This window comes from Somniosus microcephalus, chromosome 5, assembly GCF_052327205.1.
Source record: "Somniosus microcephalus isolate GS21.2 chromosome 5, FLI_Smic_1.0, whole genome shotgun sequence".
In the NCBI taxonomy this organism is placed as follows: domain Eukaryota; kingdom Metazoa; phylum Chordata; class Chondrichthyes; order Squaliformes; family Somniosidae; genus Somniosus; species Somniosus microcephalus.
Window position 1 is genome coordinate 261,464,673 of NC_140991.1, and position 18,333 is coordinate 261,483,005.

Here is an 18,333-nt window from a genome sequence, read left to right on the forward strand (position 1 = left end):
ATCCACTGAATCAAGTGACATGAGGAAGTCTGAAACAACTATGCCACAATCCCAAGGAACAACAGGCAAGGAAACAAACAATAGAACTTTTATTCAGTAATAAAATGCAGTTAAACTTACAGTCAACAAACAACAGCAATAGAAATTGTGCTCCAAAAATAGCTTTAATAAACTTTTATCCAACAAACAACATCAGAAAAACTTTCATTCAGCAAGTGTTCATAGTGGCATGAGAAGGTTTTCAGGGTAAGTCATTGGCAATGCCACTTCTGAGATTGCTGATTCACCATTATGCTTTCTGTGGCATATTCAAATTACTTTCCCAGGAAATTTTGGAGTAAGTTCGCATCGTGAAGATCGAGATGTGAAACGGTGTAATTAATGACGTTAATTACAGGAAATTCTGGGCCATGAGGAGTTAGATATTAGTATGTTTATAAGCAGTATTTCAAAATGATCTGAATTAAATAAAGCAATAGTTTCTCTAATAGTTGATTTTTAAATGAAGGTGGCCCTAATGATAGATAGGGGAATCAAGCTGGATGTGCCTTTGCTGAACTCAGCTTCAAAGTAGATAGAGCTACTACTGAATACACCACCTCAGGAGTGTGGTGCAGAAATGTGCTGGACTCAAAGCTGCTGTAGAGATTAGGAAAACACTTGTAAGCAGAGATACCAAATAGAGTTACTCAAAGGTCACGAAAAGCATTGTCAAAAGTGACAAAATGATTGTGAAAGATCATGGAGAAAAAACTTGGGATATCCAGGTGAGAGCAGGAAATGAGATAGAACCATAAAATATCACACACAGATAGGGAAAAAGTTAATTTTCTAACATTTATTGAAAATTAATTTTTTTAAATGACCAAATTTAGGATTATTTACACTGCTTGCTTTTAAATAATCGATTTATTGAGACCAAAGCCTAAAGCCGTTACCAAGCAGAACTGAACCCTTGTCAATGTACGGAGAACACTGCATACCAAGGACTGTGAAAATCAGACCCCGCTGCTTTCTCTCCTTCCAGTGGTTCAGGTATGTTGTGGTCTCCCAAAGCTACCAAACGCCAGCCTTCTCCCCGCCACCCACACCCCAATTCTCCCAAACCCTAATGCTCGCAGATCTGCCCTCCCCTCACCAGAGATATCAGTGGAATAAAAATTGGGAAAACAATTGAGATCAACTTCTTTGATTTCAAGGAAGGTCCATAGGAATTTAAATCTTTTGCAGATACATGCAAATACATCAAAGCACTTTTTGAGACCGCTTATAATGGAGTCCATGATGGGAAAGAAAATATTGTCCCAGAAGTGGGCCTTCATGGGTTTATCTTGATGATCAGCAGCTGCATCATCACCTTCTTCCATGCTGTGTGCGCGCAGAGTGGGTGAATTTGCCAAATTAGTGGCTTGCTAAACAGAGCGGCAACAGGAATTTGGTGAGAGTGGGAATTGACTGGTAAGTAGTGACCAAATAGTACAGATAGTGTACAATGGTAGGGTTCCCCTTGTCCTTTCACCCCACCAGCCTCCACATTCAACGGATCATCCTCCACCATTTCCACCACCTCCAGTGTGATCCCACCACCAAACACATCTTCCCCTCACCTCCCCTTCAACATTCCAAAGGGACTGTTCCCTCCGCGACACCCTGGTCCACTTCTCTATCACCCCCAACACCCCTTCCTCTTCGCCCAGCACCTTCCCATGCAAGCGCAGGAGATGCAACACACGCCCTTTTACCTCCTCCCTTCCCACTGTCCAGGGCCCCAAATAATCCTTCCAGGTGAAACAGCGATTTACTTGTACTTCTTGCAATTTAGTATACTGTATTCGCTGCTCACGATGCGGTCTCCTCTACGTTGGGGAGACCAAATGCAGATTGGGTGACCGTTTTGTGAAACACCTCCATTCAGTCCGTAAGGGTGACCCCGAGCTTCCGGTCGCCTGTCACTTTAATTCACCGCTCCATTCCCACTCGGACCTCACCGTCCTCGGCCTCTAACACTGTTCCAATGAAGCTCAATGTAAGCTCGAGGAACAGCACCTCATCTTTCGATTATAGTTTACAGCCTTCTGGACTCAACATCGAGTTCAACAATTTCAGACCATTACCTCTGCCCCGACCTTTTTTTTTCTCTCTCTCACATGGCAGTTGTCTTTCATTCTGCCAGTGCCATTTACACTTCACCTAGAGCCATCTTTTGTTTCTTAACTTGGCCCATTACCATCTCCTTTTGCCTTGCACCATCCCTTTTGTCTCTTAGGGCTGGATTTTATGATTGGAGATGTGTTGGAGGCAGGACTGCTGCTTGCCAGGTCTCAGTCCTGCCTCCATCATCTTCTCGCCAACCAGCGGGATTTTCCCGATTGACCTTGTTAAGCCTGCCCAGTGGGCTCAGCAGGCCAATTAGGGAGGAAGTCACTGACAGAGCACGTCAACGTCTGACGTGCCATCTGTCAAGATTTCTTGAAAGAAGAAATGTCAGCGTTTGACAGCTCTGTGAAACTGTCAAACACTGACATTCTGTGTAGTTTGATGAGTCCTTGTGTTCAGGACTCATCAAACCTTTCAACTTTGTAGAAATCACCTGGCTGTTGGTTCGGAGGATCCAACAGCCAGTCTGTAAAATCTACAATGAAGAAGTCGGGACTCCAGATCCACAGCAGCTGAAGGCAGAAACAAAGGTACGTGAACATTTTATAACACTTAACACTCACCTTACATACTTACCACTCCACACTTGCACCCATCACTCACCTCTACATCTCACTTTCAGACCCCTCCGACCTCCTTCTCATCTCCTACATCCTTGCAGGGTTCTCCGAGCTCGGAAAGCCTGCACTTGGAAAGGTAAAATGGGACTAATCCTTTTTTCTGCCCATTAACAGGCAGTTAATAGGATTTAATCCTTTTCCCGCCTCGAGGAGACGGGACCCAGGGCAGGACAGCTTCCCGCCTCCTGGCAAAAGGGCACAGAGGTGGGATGGGGACGGGTTTGCCAGCCGCCCCCATATTCTGCAACTTTACCAGCAGTCCCGCCTCCATACCTGCCTCCTCGGGGCTGACAAAATCCAGCCCTTAATCTCTCCTGCCTTCCATCCTATCACAGACCTTCCCTTTTTGTTCTTTCCTCCCCTCCCCACTGTCCCTGCACTTGCTTAAAAACCTGTTCCATCTCCAGCTTTTTCCAGTTCTGACAAAGGGCCATCGACCTGAAACGTTAACTCTGTTTCTCTGTCCACTGATGCTGCCTGACCTGCTGAGTATTTCCAGCATTTTCTGTTTTTATTTCAGATTTCCAGCATCCGCGGTATTTTGCTTTTGTACAGATAGTGTGTTGTATCAGCCTGAAATTTAACATAATTTTCTTAGTTTAAAACTTTACTTTAAAACTGCAAGTCAGTGACACTTAATAATTAACAGCTGTAAGTGGGTACCTGACTAGTTGTTAATTGTTGTGGCTGACTGTTGACTGACTAGTTTTAACTAGTGTGTTTTTAAAAGTTATATATTAGTGGGATATTTGCGAAGCACACAGTGCTGTGTGTGCACACTCTGCTAAACAGAGTGGCAACGGAAATTTAGTGAGAGTGTGAATTCGGTGCAGAGGGATAGGAGGTGTGAAGTGCTTTAAACCAAGGGGCAACAGTAAATATATAAACAATTAGAATAATTAATTAGATCTAAAGGGATAAAATTTAAATGAACAAAGTAGAGGATACCAACATTAAAGGGATCCAAACTGCATTAAATACACCCAAGAAATGTGCCCAGGCGGGGGACTTTGAACAAATCCAAGTACAGTATTCTAGTTCTTTGGCATTAGTTGTCTTTATTTGGGGCTTGACAGGCAGATGCACTAACTCGCTACTACAGAACACATTCTCCTGCCTTTACGATATGGTCTGGAAGAATGTACCAGGCAGCCCAGAGCATGGGGTGTGGCATGTTTGTAGATCTGGATCAGTTTCAGGCAGGTTTCGACAGAAGTTTTCTGTGCAGGGGGACCCCTGGCAAATATTGACACACTGTGCTAGAAACTGTGGATTACCCAGAGGGAAATAGTGTGATTAATGCAGCACATCTGTGTGTATATGGAACTGGAAGTGGCCCGCTAGTGACTCAGCAAATCCAGAAATCTAAGGTCACGTGAATAAAGATCTGATGATCTTGTGGACCCCTGAAAGCCCCCTTCCTTGTTGGACCCTTAAGGAGTGGAAGTTTGAACACATTTGATTTATGGGAGATTGACCCTCATTTTCAGGGAGGGGATGAACTGGAATACGATTTAAATAAGTATTTGCATAATTGAATCACCTGCCGAAAGCAGGAACCTGTAGGGGAAAAGTTGATCATTCAGTTTCTAACTCCAGGATTACAGTGCCGAACCTAATCTCAATTCTAGCAATACATTGTATTTTGAAACAATGGGGGGAATTTTAACCCCCATAAATGGGTGAGTTGGGGTCGGGTGGGAGGTTAAAGTGTTAAAAAAACTGAATCCCGACCCCAACCTGCCTCCAACCCACCCACTTGTGCTCCCAGGAGCCGGGTCATCCATTTAAATATTATAATGAGGCTGGCGTGCCTCAGATTGAACTACCATTAAAAATTTAACTGTGGCTGGTCAGGTTTCTCAGGTCTCGGAGAACCCAGCCCATTCACAGCTTCGTGCATTCACGAAATTTAACATTGAAAAAGCTGGTCCCGGGCTGTGCGGGACCGGCAGCGAGCTACACGGCTGTGCAGCTTAGAGGGAACGTTGGTAAGCACTATATCCTCCCACCATCTGAAGGGAATTCTTCGTGTGATCTGCCTATGCTAGGGCAGTTGACAATTTACACCGTGGTCGATTAGCCAAAATTTTACGCACCATGTCATCAATCACAGCATGATTACCTCCTGGAGCCGGTGCCCTTGCCTCACCCAACCCCCGTGTAAAGTCTGTGGGTTGTACTGTTAATAACGACACAGACTTCAGGAGTAACAAACAAACAGGTCTTTACTATTCGAAGGTCAGGGCAAATCTGCCCCAGCAATCCTGCCACAACACTTATATACTGGTGTGGTCACTGTCGGTATTACAGTATACAGAAGCCAAACAAGTAGTGCCACACCTAAAGTAGTTCTCTTAAAGGTGACCGGTTACATACAATAGTTTCCTTAAAGGTAGACGGGTGCATACACTACAATCCTCCCTTTTTAGCTTATTACTTACAGAGTCCCATTAACACACATATCTTCAACTTCATATAAAACACTTTACAGATATAATCTCGGTGGGAAACAGTTCACAAAGTCAGTCTCTGCGGGACAGTTCACAGATTCAGTCTCCGATCTTGACTTGGTCCGAACAACATCTCTTTGGTGTAGCCGGTTCACATGGATAGTGTGACTCCTCCATAGCCTTTTCTTGACGTAACAGCTTGAACTTTCGTCCTGTTGAACCGGCAGTGCCGACTTTCATAACCAACTGGCTGTCTTGATAATTTCCCACTTTTCAACTAATTTAGCTCCTTTCGTAGGTCCCCTCCTGAGCTGGTAGAAGTGATAATATTTTAGATAGTTATTGTCTTCTGCCTCTTCTTTTTCTTTTCTGCCTTTTTGAGACTCTCGGGGCTCCCTTCTCGGCTGCCAGCTGTAGCGCCACCAACTCTCTATGTTCCTTCGACTTTAAGTGCTTCATCCTGATTTCGGCACTTTGGGAGTTTTCATCACAAACTGGGCAGACCACATCCTCGTAATATTCAGTGTCACTCAACAGGTCATGGTAATATTCGGGTTTGTCCTGAGTTAGGCCAGCGAGAGGGCCTTCTACTTCCTCCTTACCCATCTGGACGTTAGCTGACTGTGGTTCTTCCCTCGACATCTTTCTTGAAAAGACTTCTTCATGCATTCATCTTCATCCCGCTCTTCCTGGGTTTCCTGCAAATCCTTCACTAATGACCTCATTTGTGATTTCAATACTTCCCCTTCCCTCGGGGATTGATTGATCGGGCTATTCAATCCTTCTACTGGAGCAGCTGTTTCAACATTCTGTTGTTCACATAGACGCGATTCAGCGTACTTTTGGCATCCCAGTAAAGTCTGTTTTGCAACCTCAGCTATTTCCCAAACTTTTGAGAGCTCCGAACTCCTTCCCGTTGAAGATTGAAGCTCGTGTTCAGATTGTTCCCATTGCAGAGTCTTTTCCCTCAGCATATGAAGGAGTTGGCTGACCGTTAACTCTTCCACGGGAACACTGTGGATCAGAGTCTTCTCCATTTCATCCACGTTTTCCTCCAATCCTTCCACCTTCTGTTCCTCTTGTACTTTGGCTTTCAGCGCTCGGAAAAGTTGCGCCCTGATGCTCTCTAGCTCATGTTCAGGGACCATTCTTACAGTCTCTGTGTTTCTTACAGTTTCCTTTTCTTCCACTGAAAGGATTCCCAGTTGAATCTGTTCTTCAAGTTGTTGAACCTCGGACATTGCCGCCTCATATTTGTCTTGGGTTTCCTTCAATATTTTTATGAGTTCTTGGACATCTTGTCTTTCATGTTCTGCCATGTCTTTCACCTCTAATTTCTCATCTATGGATGGAACTTCTACCGATGAGTCTGTCTTGGCCTTGAGCTCATCAAGAATTTCCTGCAGCCTTTGGACTTCTTTGCTCATGTTCAACCTTTAGTTGTTCATATGCTTCTACTGAAACTAGCTTTTCGGAGGTTGCCGAGTTAACCCCCTCCAGAATTGTAGCCTGGGCCTGTTCATACTGTTCTTTCAACTTCTCACACTCTGCTTGTAAGGAGTCGTAGAGAAGAACTGGAATAACATCCTGGCTTCCTGAAGATTCCTCTTCATTTGCTTCTTTCGCAATTTCCTGTTGGAGTTCAGCCAAGGCTGCTATGCTATCTGCCTCTCGAAGTCTCACTGCCATCAAATCTTCTTTATTCTTGCAGTCTATCTCAGCCATTTTCCGATTACTTTCATTTAACTGAGTGAGCAGTCCCTTATTCTGGGCTGAGAGATATTGCACCTTCTCATGTAGACCATAGCACTCCTTCTCTGCTCGACATAGCTGGTTACTGCTGATTTGGTTCTGTGTTTCAAGTTCCAACATCCTTTGCTTAGCTTCTTTCAGTTTCACCCCTATAAGCTCCTCTTGCAACATGGCCACATTATTCACATCAGGTAAAGAAGCGTTTCTCTTTTCCATGTCCAAGATTTTTTCTGCATATCTTTAAGTGCACACTGCGATTCAGCTTCTCTTAACCTTGCTTGCACTAGCTCCGTCTCCAATTGCAGAACAAAATCCTCAGTGTAGCGTGGTTTGCCTTTATGCTGTATCTCTAGATCATGCAAATATTCTAACTCCTGAACATCATAAGGGAGATGTGATCGGTAATTGGTCACGATGGCTCTATGGTCGCTCTTTGCTTGAGCTAGCTGCCTCTGCTGTCTTTCCAGGTTCTCCCATTCGGTGTCCCAGAACTTTTCCATTGTTTTCATCTCTTGTACGAGACGGTAACTCAACTGTTCTAATTGTTGTCGTACTTTGAAATAAGTTTGAGTCCGAGTTCGGTGTTCTTCTGTCGTGGATAAGTCCTTAACTTGAACAGGCTCAGAATTCTCTGTCAAACTGGAGTTCTGCTCTGAAGCTTTATTCTTCTCGGTAGCATAAGCCTTTATGCATGTCTTCGTTTTCTCCACCATAGTCGGCAAGTTCATTTTAGCCTTGTCTTCCATATTTGAGTTGGTCTTATCGTCATCCGTTTCAGAATCTGAGCTGATAGCTTGCACCGAGTCCTCACTCATTATGGCTTTTAGATAGTGCCATTCCATGTCTATTTTCTTGATCCACTCTCGTCCTAGAAGTGGTGGTCCTCCCTCAGATAATACGTACAAGTTCATTCTTGGGTGTTCTTTACCCCTATCTCTCACCTTGACTCTTATCTTCCCCATGGGGTATACCTTATGCCCCGTGTATGTCTGCAATACGAACTTGGTATTTCTTAAGGGTATGTGAGAGAATAGCCGGTGGTAGTCCCTTCGATTTATGACTGATAGAGCTGATCCAGTGTCCAACTCCATTCTTACTTGGACTCCAGCTATTTTTAGTATGACCCAGGTAGTTTGTAGGTCAGCTTCCTTACTCACATTGTGAATTCTCAGACTACCCAGCTCCTGGTTGTTTGGGTCTGAGTCTGAATTCTGTTCATCTGAACTCTTCTCAGCCACCTTGTGTACCTTGCTGTACTTTTCTTGTGGTGGCTTCCTTTGGTTGTTGGTCTTCTTCCCTGACCGGCATACCTTTGCGATGTGACCCAGTTTGCCACATTTCCTACATTCTTGGTTCTTAAACCAGCATTGATTCTGGTCGTGCGTTGTCTTCCCACAACGATAGCATTTTGTTGTATTCGAGGTAATTTGGTCCACCCCGAGTGCCGCCGCCTTCAGCTGCATTTCTGCCGTTCCTTTCGCTGCGGCTTCGTGCGATGCAGCTATAAGAACAGCCCTGTCTAGTGTGAGGTCGTTCTCTTCCAGTAGTCGCTTTTGCGTCCCTTCTTTGGACAATCCACATACGAACTTGTCTCGCAGTGCCTCTGTCAGATTCCCTCCGAACTGGCAGTATTTTGCCAGCCTACGCAGTTCGACCAAGTATTCCGCGTTACTTTCATCTTTCCTCTGCGTTCTTGCATAGAATTTGAAACGTTCAGCCAGCATCAACGGTGTGGGGTTCAAGTGGTCCTTCAGCACAGCCACAATCTCTTCGAAAGTCTGATCCGCCGGTTTATCTGGTGCTATTAGATGCTTCAAGAGCCCGTATGTTTTTGCCCCCATCGAGTTTAGCAATGTTATCGCCTTGTCGTCTTCCTCTATTTTGTTGGCTTCACAATAAATCTCTATGCGTTCCACGTACGTGGCCCAGTCTTCTATCTCAGAATTAAAATCGTTAATATTCCCTCGCTTAGGCATCTTTCTTTCCTTGGGAGCAGCACAAGTATTTCTTTAAGTATTCTTATTTATTTGTTTATTTCTAAGATGGCGGTTTTTCCCGCGAAAATGGCGGTTTCCCGCTCTTTCCTTCTCTCTCCGCCCACTTCAATGGCGGTTTCCCGCTTCTGTCGTCTTCTCCGCCTAATGGCGGCTTCCCGCGCTTCTTCCCTGGTGGAAGGGGTACGCTTTCCCCACAGTGGACAGGTTCAGCCGCTGGCTGGCTTCCGCACAGCTCCCCTTACTCGGCTCTGTCTTTCTCTCCCGCTTGCACGGCTCTACCGGCGCTGGGTACACCCCGTTCACGGATAACAGTTCAACCGCTGGACTGGCTCTCGAGCAGTCTCTCTCCCCTTGCTCGGCTCTGTCTCTCTCTCCCGCTCGCACGGCTCTACCGGCGCTGGGTACACCCCGTTCACGGATAACAGTTCAGCCGCTGGACTGGCTCTCGCGCAGTCTCTCTCCCCTTGCTCGGCTCTGTCTCTCTCTCCCACACGTTCGGCTCTACCGGCGCTGGGTACCCCGTTGGCGGAGAACAGTTCAGCCGCTGGACTGGCTCTCACGCAGTCCCTCTCCCCTTGCTCGGCTCCGTCTCTCTCCCACATGTTCGGCTCTACCGGCGCTGGGTACCCCGTTGGTGGAGAACAGTTCAGCCGCTGGACTGGCTGTCGCGCAGCCTCCTTTGGTCGGCTCTGCCTCTCCCACACACTCGGCTCCCGTTCGCCTCCCAGCCCTCACGCAGTCCGGTGCTTCCCTCCCCGGCTGCGGCTGAGTTTCTCTCTTCCCGCGCCTGCTCCCGGTCTCAGCGCTTCGTGGCTTCGGTCGCTGCCCGGCTTTTCCCGCCGATCGCGGTCCGGCTATCTCACGACGCCGTTGGACCCGACTTCCTGACCAGCTCTGCTCCCCCTCGACCGTGGTCGAGTGCACAGCCCTTATCCTCCGGATTTCGTTACACTTTCCCCTACTCACAGTCTCCGCGGCCGCCTTGTTTCCTGCTGATCGGCTCACTCCGCACCGTGGTAGAAGGGTAGTCAGTGCCTGTTGCTGATGGAAGCTTTTGTTGCTAAGTCTTCTTCCTTTCTATTGCTGCAGCCTCGTGTTTTCTCCCAGCATAACGACGAGGGCGGTTGCCTCTCTTCGACGCTCTTTAGTTGCTTTGGTAGTCTTGCCGCAGGGTACGATCGGACTCGTCGCCACTGTAAAGTCTGTGGGTTGTACTGTTAATAACGACACAGACTTCAGGAGTAACAAACAAACAGGTCTTTACTATTCGAAGGTCAGGGCGAATCTGCCCCAGCAATCCTGCCACAACACTTATATACTGGTGTGGTCACTGTCGGTATTACAGTATACAGAAGCCAAACAAGTAGTGCCACACCTAAAGTAGTTCTCTTAAAGGTGAACGGTTACATACAATAGTTTCCTTAAAGGTAGACGGGTGCATACACTACACCCCGTGAACGTAGACCCCCCAAACTAGGCCTCCAGTTCACCCCCATGAGGCCTCCGATGTTCTCGCACAAGGCTTCCAATTCCCCCCCCCCACGAGGCCTCCAATCCCCCCCACGAGGCCTCCAATCCCCCCCACGAGGCCTCCAATCCCCCCCACGAGGCCTCCAATCCCACCCACGAGGCCTCCAATCCCACCCACGAGGCCTCCAATCCCCCCCACGAGGCCTCCAATCCCCCCCATGAGGCCTCCAATTTCCCCCACGAGGCCTTCAATCCCCCCCCCACGAGGCCTCCAATCCCCCCCACGAGACCTCCAATCCCCCCTACGAGGCCTCCAATTCCCCCCACGAGGCCTCCAATCCCCCCCACGAGGCCTCCAATCCCCCCCACGAGGCCTCCAATCCCCCCCACGAGGCCTCCAATCCCCCCCCACGAGACCTCCAATCCCCCCCACAAGGCCTCTGACTCACCCCACAAGGCCTCCGGTTAAAATTCCGGCCAGTCTTTTCAATATTAACAGTTAGTTAAGGTAGGGGGCTCCAAGGGGGGTTTCTAACTGCATACACCAAAGTAAATTGAACTAAAAAAAACAAAATGAGAACCCATGCCAGGGCTGACTGCTGAATTTCCTTAAAACAGAGAGAAACTTCTGTTGAGCCCACAGTACGCCAGAGAGAGGCTGTTTCAGAGTCCATAGACCTGCTACTGGACACCATATCCGCCTTCTCCACCACCAGTGCACTGTGGCTGCAGAATGTACAGGATGCTGTGCTGCAACTTACTTTGCCAGGTCATTGGTGATGAGAAAAAAACTATATGAGCACACACTGAGAGGGAGTTCTTGCACCTTGTTGGGCAGATACGTGAAATACACCGACCACGATGGAGAGATTACACACAATAGTAACTGCAAACAAATCTCCATTGCTCTGGCTAACTCAGCCCAGGCCAGGGATCACTAGATACATGTTAATATTTCACGATAATTACCTCATCATTTACAGAAGTTATAGGGTGTTAATCAAATCTGTAGATATCTTTTATATTTGTTAGTTTGTAGTTGACTGGTATTATTATCTTGCCAGTCTGTTTTGTTTTACAAAACTTCTACTGAAGCCCAAGAAAGAGTAAAGATAGCACTGCCTCATCAGAACTGGGCACCTGCTTCATATTTCCAACAAGCTCTCCCTGGAGATAGCCAGGGTTAGCGTGTGACTTATATTATTAAAATAAATTAGATTTGCTGAAATTATTCTAGCGATATGACATAATTCATGCAAGTTACAGGGTCACCATGTGTACAATAACAAGTTATGGCTACTGACAGCACTGCATAATCCTTAAAAGCCCTGTAAGAATCAAAAAAGTTTCCAGACTATGAAAACGTAATCACACATATTCATGTCAACTATTAAAGGACATTATTGCAATGCAACTTGTAAAGCTAGAATGGACATTTGACATGCTCAAATCTTGATCATGTTGCCTGGACCTGGACCGATCAGGTAGTGCCTGTAGTATGCCCCTTAAATGGTATTCCAGGTATTTGTTGGCCACTGTCCCCTGAATTGCTTGATCACTCACACTGATGCCAAGTTGTGTGATCAAGCAATTCAGATTTAGAAGGGCAACCACATGCAATGGATGATGAAACAGCGGCTCTGCAGATGGTGGCCCTGAATAGAGGGAAAATGCAACAAACAATATAATGAAAACCCTGCAGATCAATCAATTAAAGGAGAAAAAGATTCAGGTAATTTGTCCAGAATTTAGTGCAATAGTTGGTATAAACATCTTTACATAGGTGACTATTTCTGGTAGCTTTCTTTGTGTTTTTGGAAAAATGTCTGTTTCAGTCCCATACATACTGGCCCTGATATTAATGTGGGGCGGAATCAGAGCTGGGGGGAGGGGGGCCGTTAGCAGGCGACAAATGCGCAAGATCGTGGGACGCGTGGGAATGCCCGACTTCAACAGGGATACCTGATTATCATTTTAATTTCGGCTCGCACGTCTCCACTGCGTGTGAGCGGTGTGATTTCACCTGAATGATTTAAAGGACCAATTCACAGATGCAATGGTGGAGGAGGTTTGGAGTTTTGTGGATTGTGTTTAATGTTCAGTTAAGTACAAGGAGAAAAATGGAAGCAAGGAGGACAAAGGCTGCGCCCAGATTCAATGAGGTGTTCCTGGGCGTACTGCTGGGTGCAGTAAAGGCAAGGAAAGCGGTCCTGTTTCCTAGCAATGGGAATCTGCAGCCACAACAAAGAAGGCAAGACTGGAGGTGGCCCGAGAGGTGGGCAACAGGAGTGTTATTATGATGACTTGGATCCAGTGAAGGAAGCATTTTAATGACCTAACCAGGCCAGAAAAGGTGAGCAAAGTAGCAGATTCACCTACATTCTCTTGTGCACCCCCTCTCACTCAGTCTTGTCAAGCGTACTCCATTCATATCACTCCTCACACTCACTTAACTTTCAGCAGTACCCATCATTCCGTTTGAATGCGCTTCTTCATTCCCTCCTTCTCCATTCACCACTGCCACTCACCCCAATCCATATATAATGTAATACCACCTCAGTTAGCTCCCCTGATTCTCAGCACATGTCCTCAAATGCATGCCAGTGCCACTTGTGATGCATCTGCCTGATTATCACCCTCACCGAATGCACTGCATCCATTGCATGCACACATACCTTAGAGCCACTCAAAGGTTTGTGGTGCTCCCTTGCAGGAGAAGAGAGCGCAATATACAAGGGAGAGGACCAGAGGCGGACCCCCACAGATCATAGAGCTTAGCAATGCCAAACAGGAGGCGTTGGAGATTAGCGGCATATCAGCCCCTCGCGCATCGGAGATGGCGGGACAGGTAGTTCATTGCTGCAGGGTAACAGAATTAATTTTTCAGACCCGTATCTGCTGCAAGACAAAGTCATCTTGACTTGAATTCAGCTCCTAATGAAATATGATCCCATTACTCAGGTGCATTTCAGCATTTGTACATTCCATGACGAAATCATATCCGTCTCTTCTCTCCTCCAGCGCCTTCATGCGAAGACCAGCAGCCCCTACCATTTATTGATGAGGATTCCTCAAAGAAGCTCATTCCTGCTGAGGTTGCACCGTCACAGGACACATGCGTACCAGGCACCAGCGTAGATACGAACGAGGCTATCAACATTATTTCTGATTGTAGACGTCGGATTCAATTCAAGCAACTCATTCAATGCTACTTTTAAGCCTTTTAGATTCTTAGCAAAAGGACGTACACAATCTATATGTGCTGACCACTGTATATCAGACATTGAATGAAATGAAATGGGAACATTTGTCCTCAACATCTCCCACCTTCGTACATTTGCACTGAAAGTATTGTACAATGATGGAAGGCATCCAAAGAACGTGATACAATCAATTGACGACTTTGCCGAATCATCACTAACTAGGTTCAGGGTATGTGCTGAACATTGAGGAAAATAGTGCCTATGGATTCTGTTGAAGAAACACCACCTGAGCTCCAGAGTTCTTGCCATATTAGCTCCATTATCATAAGCTTGTCCATGACAGAGTTTGAAAGTCTAATCCGTGCTCAGCTATACCCCAGACTCCCAAGTGTTCCCCAGATCTAATAATTGCCTGTGCTCATAGGCCCATAGTGTACTCCCCTGAGTCCTCACAGAACCCCTTTTCTGAGTCCCCAGAACTCCTGATTGCTCCCTGTTTTTTCCACCTAGCCATTTTTTAGGGGCCTGGGTGGATCTTCCGTCCACTCCTCTCATGTCAAGGGAGCACGGCTGGGGGAATTACATACGAACGTACGAAAGTGATGGTCAGGAAAAGATTGGCTTGTCCATCGAGCCTGCTCCACACAGTCATGCTATCTTTAGCATCATGATTCCCAACAGCCCCATAATCTCCTGGGAGGGACAAAAAAACCCAGATAAACACCCCAAGGCCAATTTAGGAAGAAAAGAATTTGAGAAATTTCTCTCTGACCACTGAAGGTGATCAAAACTAGTCCAGGAGACCACATTGACCATGATTTATATTACTTAGTATCTCATCGACCCTAGAATTCTGCTTACTTGATGATTATCAGGCCTCAGGAGAACACACCAGCTGAGATCTGAGGTGAGTCTTGCTGAAGGTCTTACAAAGGACCATTTGCTCAATTGGGAACAAAAGATTTCACAATGAAGATTTTAATAGGCCCCTTCTATAACCTCCTCTCCACTGTCAGAGCAACATGGATGTTCTGAACATTGGTTCAGGACAGGTGATACTGAAGTGACCTTACTGGTGCGATGTACCTACTCTACATTTTCAGATGGCCGAGCCCCTTAATTTGGGATGGGATTTGGGTCTGTCCACTCGGATGGGTTTAGTATCTGCTCTTCCACTTTTCCACTGGCGGAGTGGCCCTTCAGAAATATTGGGCCAATTTAATTTTTATAAGAAATAATGGCTTATATAATCATTGTAATTTGGGCAGGATAAAAACCCTCATGACTAATCTTACTGGGACCCTGAAATCCTTGGGCTGCCTTTTTCTGATCAACTTTATGATAAAAAAAAGTGCCACGTAATTTCCGATAGGAGGCAGCCAGCGTGTGGAGGCCTCCTATTTGGAAAAAATCTCCGCCCTTACCTGAGAGCTCCCGCGGTCCGGACTCTTCTGCTCCTGGGCCTCTCCTGGTGCATGCGCGCAGAGGCCCAGGTATCCCGGGGCGCAGGCAGTTTGCAAGCGTCCCTGGGATCACGTGGGCCAGGCGAGCCAATGGGAAAAGGGAATCCCCCTTCATACTTTTGACGGGTAGACCTGCTTTTACCAGGCGTAAGATTTTTAAGTGATTTCAGCGGGCAGCGGTTCTGCAGAAAGCGGAATACTCCACCCGGAGAGGCCCTTCTCCAGGGCAAGCATGCGATCTGTCAAGAGGATTCTTGACAGATCGGAAGTGTCGGTTTTCAGCGCATGCCTGAAACTGGCACTTGCGAGGTCCCTACGGGTGTGTATACAGCCCGTACACACCCGTAGGCATCGGAAATTACAGGCCAGTTTTGTTTTGGAGCAAAAAAAAGCCATCACTTTGGAGAGGGAGAACAGCCAGATGTGCTGTGTGTCATTTGTGTCACATGGTTTATATCACACAAAAAGGTTTGCCAAACATTTGTTACATAAAGAAGATGCTCCTTTTAAAATTCTGTCATAATCCTATCTAGGCCTGGGTTTATAGGATTCGAGAAGAAAAGTACTTCTTCTCCCTGCTCCCAAACATGATTAGCTGTCATTTGCATCACTGCACGTACATTGTACAGTATTACTACAGTATTTTATTGGGTACACCTGACCATTTAATGTAGCTAAAAGATGTTTGATACAAAAAGTAATTTAAAAAAAGATTTCTAATTTGTGTTACTGACATTTCAAAGTTAAAGTCATTTAAAAATTATCCAAACCCTTCTAGTGCCAAGGTTCTGGTTTACTTTTTTTTTGCTGTAATGTTAATCCAGCATTGGGTAAAGGCTTCCTCTGTTTGGTACATATAGTGAAATATTATTGTGTTTTTCACTACCTCTAGTGAGCAGAGGAACTTTTTCCTCATTGTCAAATTACCCCCATCTCCCACAGCACCAAAGAAATCCTTGATCCAGCCACATTTTCCTGACATTTTATAGATGGGCTTTTGTTGTCCTTTGCCAGATAGGCATCAGTGATACTTATAATTCATATAACCTCATACAATGACTGAGAACATAAATAAATGGCTCCTACAAAGCAGATGCAGTATAATGTGGATAAATGCGAGGTTATCCACTTTGGTGGCAAAAACAGGAAGGCAGATTATTATCTGAATGACAATAGATTGGGAAAAGGGGAAGTGCAACGAGACCTGGGTGTCCTTGTGCACCAGTCGCTTAAGGTAAGCGTGCAGGTGCAGCAGGCGGTTAAGAAGGCAAATGGTACGTTGGGCTTCATAGCGAGAGGTTTTGAGTACAGGAGCAAGGATGTCTTGCTGCAGTTGTACAGGGCCTTGGTGAGACCACACCTTGAGTATTGTGTGCAGTTTTATTCGCCTTATCTGAGGAAGGATGTTCTTGCCATGGAGGGAGTGCAGCGAAGATTCACCAGACTGATACCTGGGATGGCAGGAATGATGGATGAGGAGAGATTGGGTCGATTAGGCTTGTATTCGCTAGTGTTTAGAAGAATGAGAGGGGATCTCATTGAAACTTATAAAATTCCTGATGGCGAGGGAGTCCAGAACCAGGGGTCAGAATCTAAGGATAAGGGGTAAGCCATTTAGGACTGAGATGAGGAGGAATTTCTTCACCCAGTGAGTGGTGAACCTGTGGAATTCTCTACCACAGAAGGCAGTTGCGGCCAATTCATTAAATATATTCAAGAAGGAGTTAGATATATTTCTTAAGGCTAAAGAGATCAAGGGATATGAGGAGAAAGCAGGGACAGGGTACTGAATTTGGATGATCAGCCATGATCTCATTAAATGGCGGAGCAGGCTCGAGGGGCCGAATCTTCTATGTTTCTATGTTTCAGCAGGGGATAATTGTCAGTGTAGTAAAATCAATAAAACAATTAAGCAGAGAACTTACCATATCCCTTGTTCTAATTATTTTGCTCGAGTTTCCCTCCCCATCATGTGTTAACTATCAGCTGCTATCCGGGGAACTTCCTCTGAAATGAAAAGCCTCTTCAGCTTAAACTATCTTTGCAGTGTGGATCAGCAAAGCCTTTAACAAGCAGATAAACAGTTTTTAATGTAGGTAATTGGGACTCTCAGGGTGAGTTCTTTTTGTGTACAGCTGGGCAGCAGTTGAGAAAAAGCAAGGTCCTTAGAGTTTGATGCTGGTTTTATTGGTATTGTAAGCAGGAAGCAGAAATCTAGAGTCAGATAATGGCATCTCCTAGGTTTTGGCAAGTTGGAAGAATAAAGGAAGGCATAAGCATGTGTGGCTGCAGTGACTTTAATGGTAGCGGTCACTTTGTGGCTGATCTGGAGATGCTGGGCCTGGGGGGAGGGGACAGTACTCGCTGGCTATTGTTTACTGAGCTGGTAGTTAGGTCTAAGGTCAGATAGCCTCTAATTGTTTCAGTGTGAGCTCCTACTAATACCAATGGAGAAGCTCCAGAGCCACTCCTGTCCTCCAGAAGGAAGTAGAGACACAAATGATAGTCTCCATGAGGGAGCAAAGAACAAGAACAATTAGCACTAAACACTTTTATTTGTCTATTATTTTAAGAAAGAACTTTGTTCTGAATGTGTTGCACATAGATATTATTTTCCCCCTTTTAAGAGAAAAGAGTAATGGAAGATGAAAAGATTTAAGGAAAGGTAAAAAGGCAGTTTCAGATTTTAGTTTAGACCGAGAGCCAGGAAATGAACAAACTCCTTTTATTCTAACTTTTTAAAAATGTTATAGAGAACAAAACAAGATTGGGGCTCTCACATGGGGTAAAGGTAAACCTGAAATAAAGATGAACAAATTAAAAAAAATATATATATTTTTTTTAAGTTTCTTAAATTGCAATTTTTATTAAAATGGAGAAATTTGACTCTCCACAAAAGTAAAATTAGTTTTTCAGGGCCATAACGTTTGTTTAGTGGTCAATACGCTGTTAAAACCAACCCCAGTTACACCTAATTCAAAAGGGTCTAACTTTTAAAGCGGCATATAACAGCAATATTCCCTGGAAAAGCCAAAGTTTTCATCAGTTTCACTGGTCCCTGGTGATGTGCCTCAATAATTCCGAGACCCGATGTTAGCGAAACAAAATAAGGCTTTTATTAACTTAGAAAGTAACACGTAAGAGAGAGAGATATCTTCCTTCTGGAGACTGAGGCCAGACTGAGCTAGCTTACAAAAGGGGCCCAGGTATGGGCGGAG

The 18,333-nt window shown here is 45.7% G+C and overlaps 1 protein-coding gene across 1 annotated transcript in view; it reads right to left on the reverse strand.

Moving 5' to 3' along the window:
• LOC147117688 (uncharacterized) overlaps positions 1-15,153 on the reverse strand; it is a 93,006-nt gene extending 77,853 nt beyond the window's left edge. The window contains exon 1 of the mRNA XM_085988885.1: positions 15,077-15,153. The gene's annotated coding sequence lies outside the window, so the exon portion shown is untranslated. The remainder of the gene's footprint in view (positions 1-15,076) is intronic.
• Positions 15,154-18,333: the final 3,180 nt, after the last annotated feature.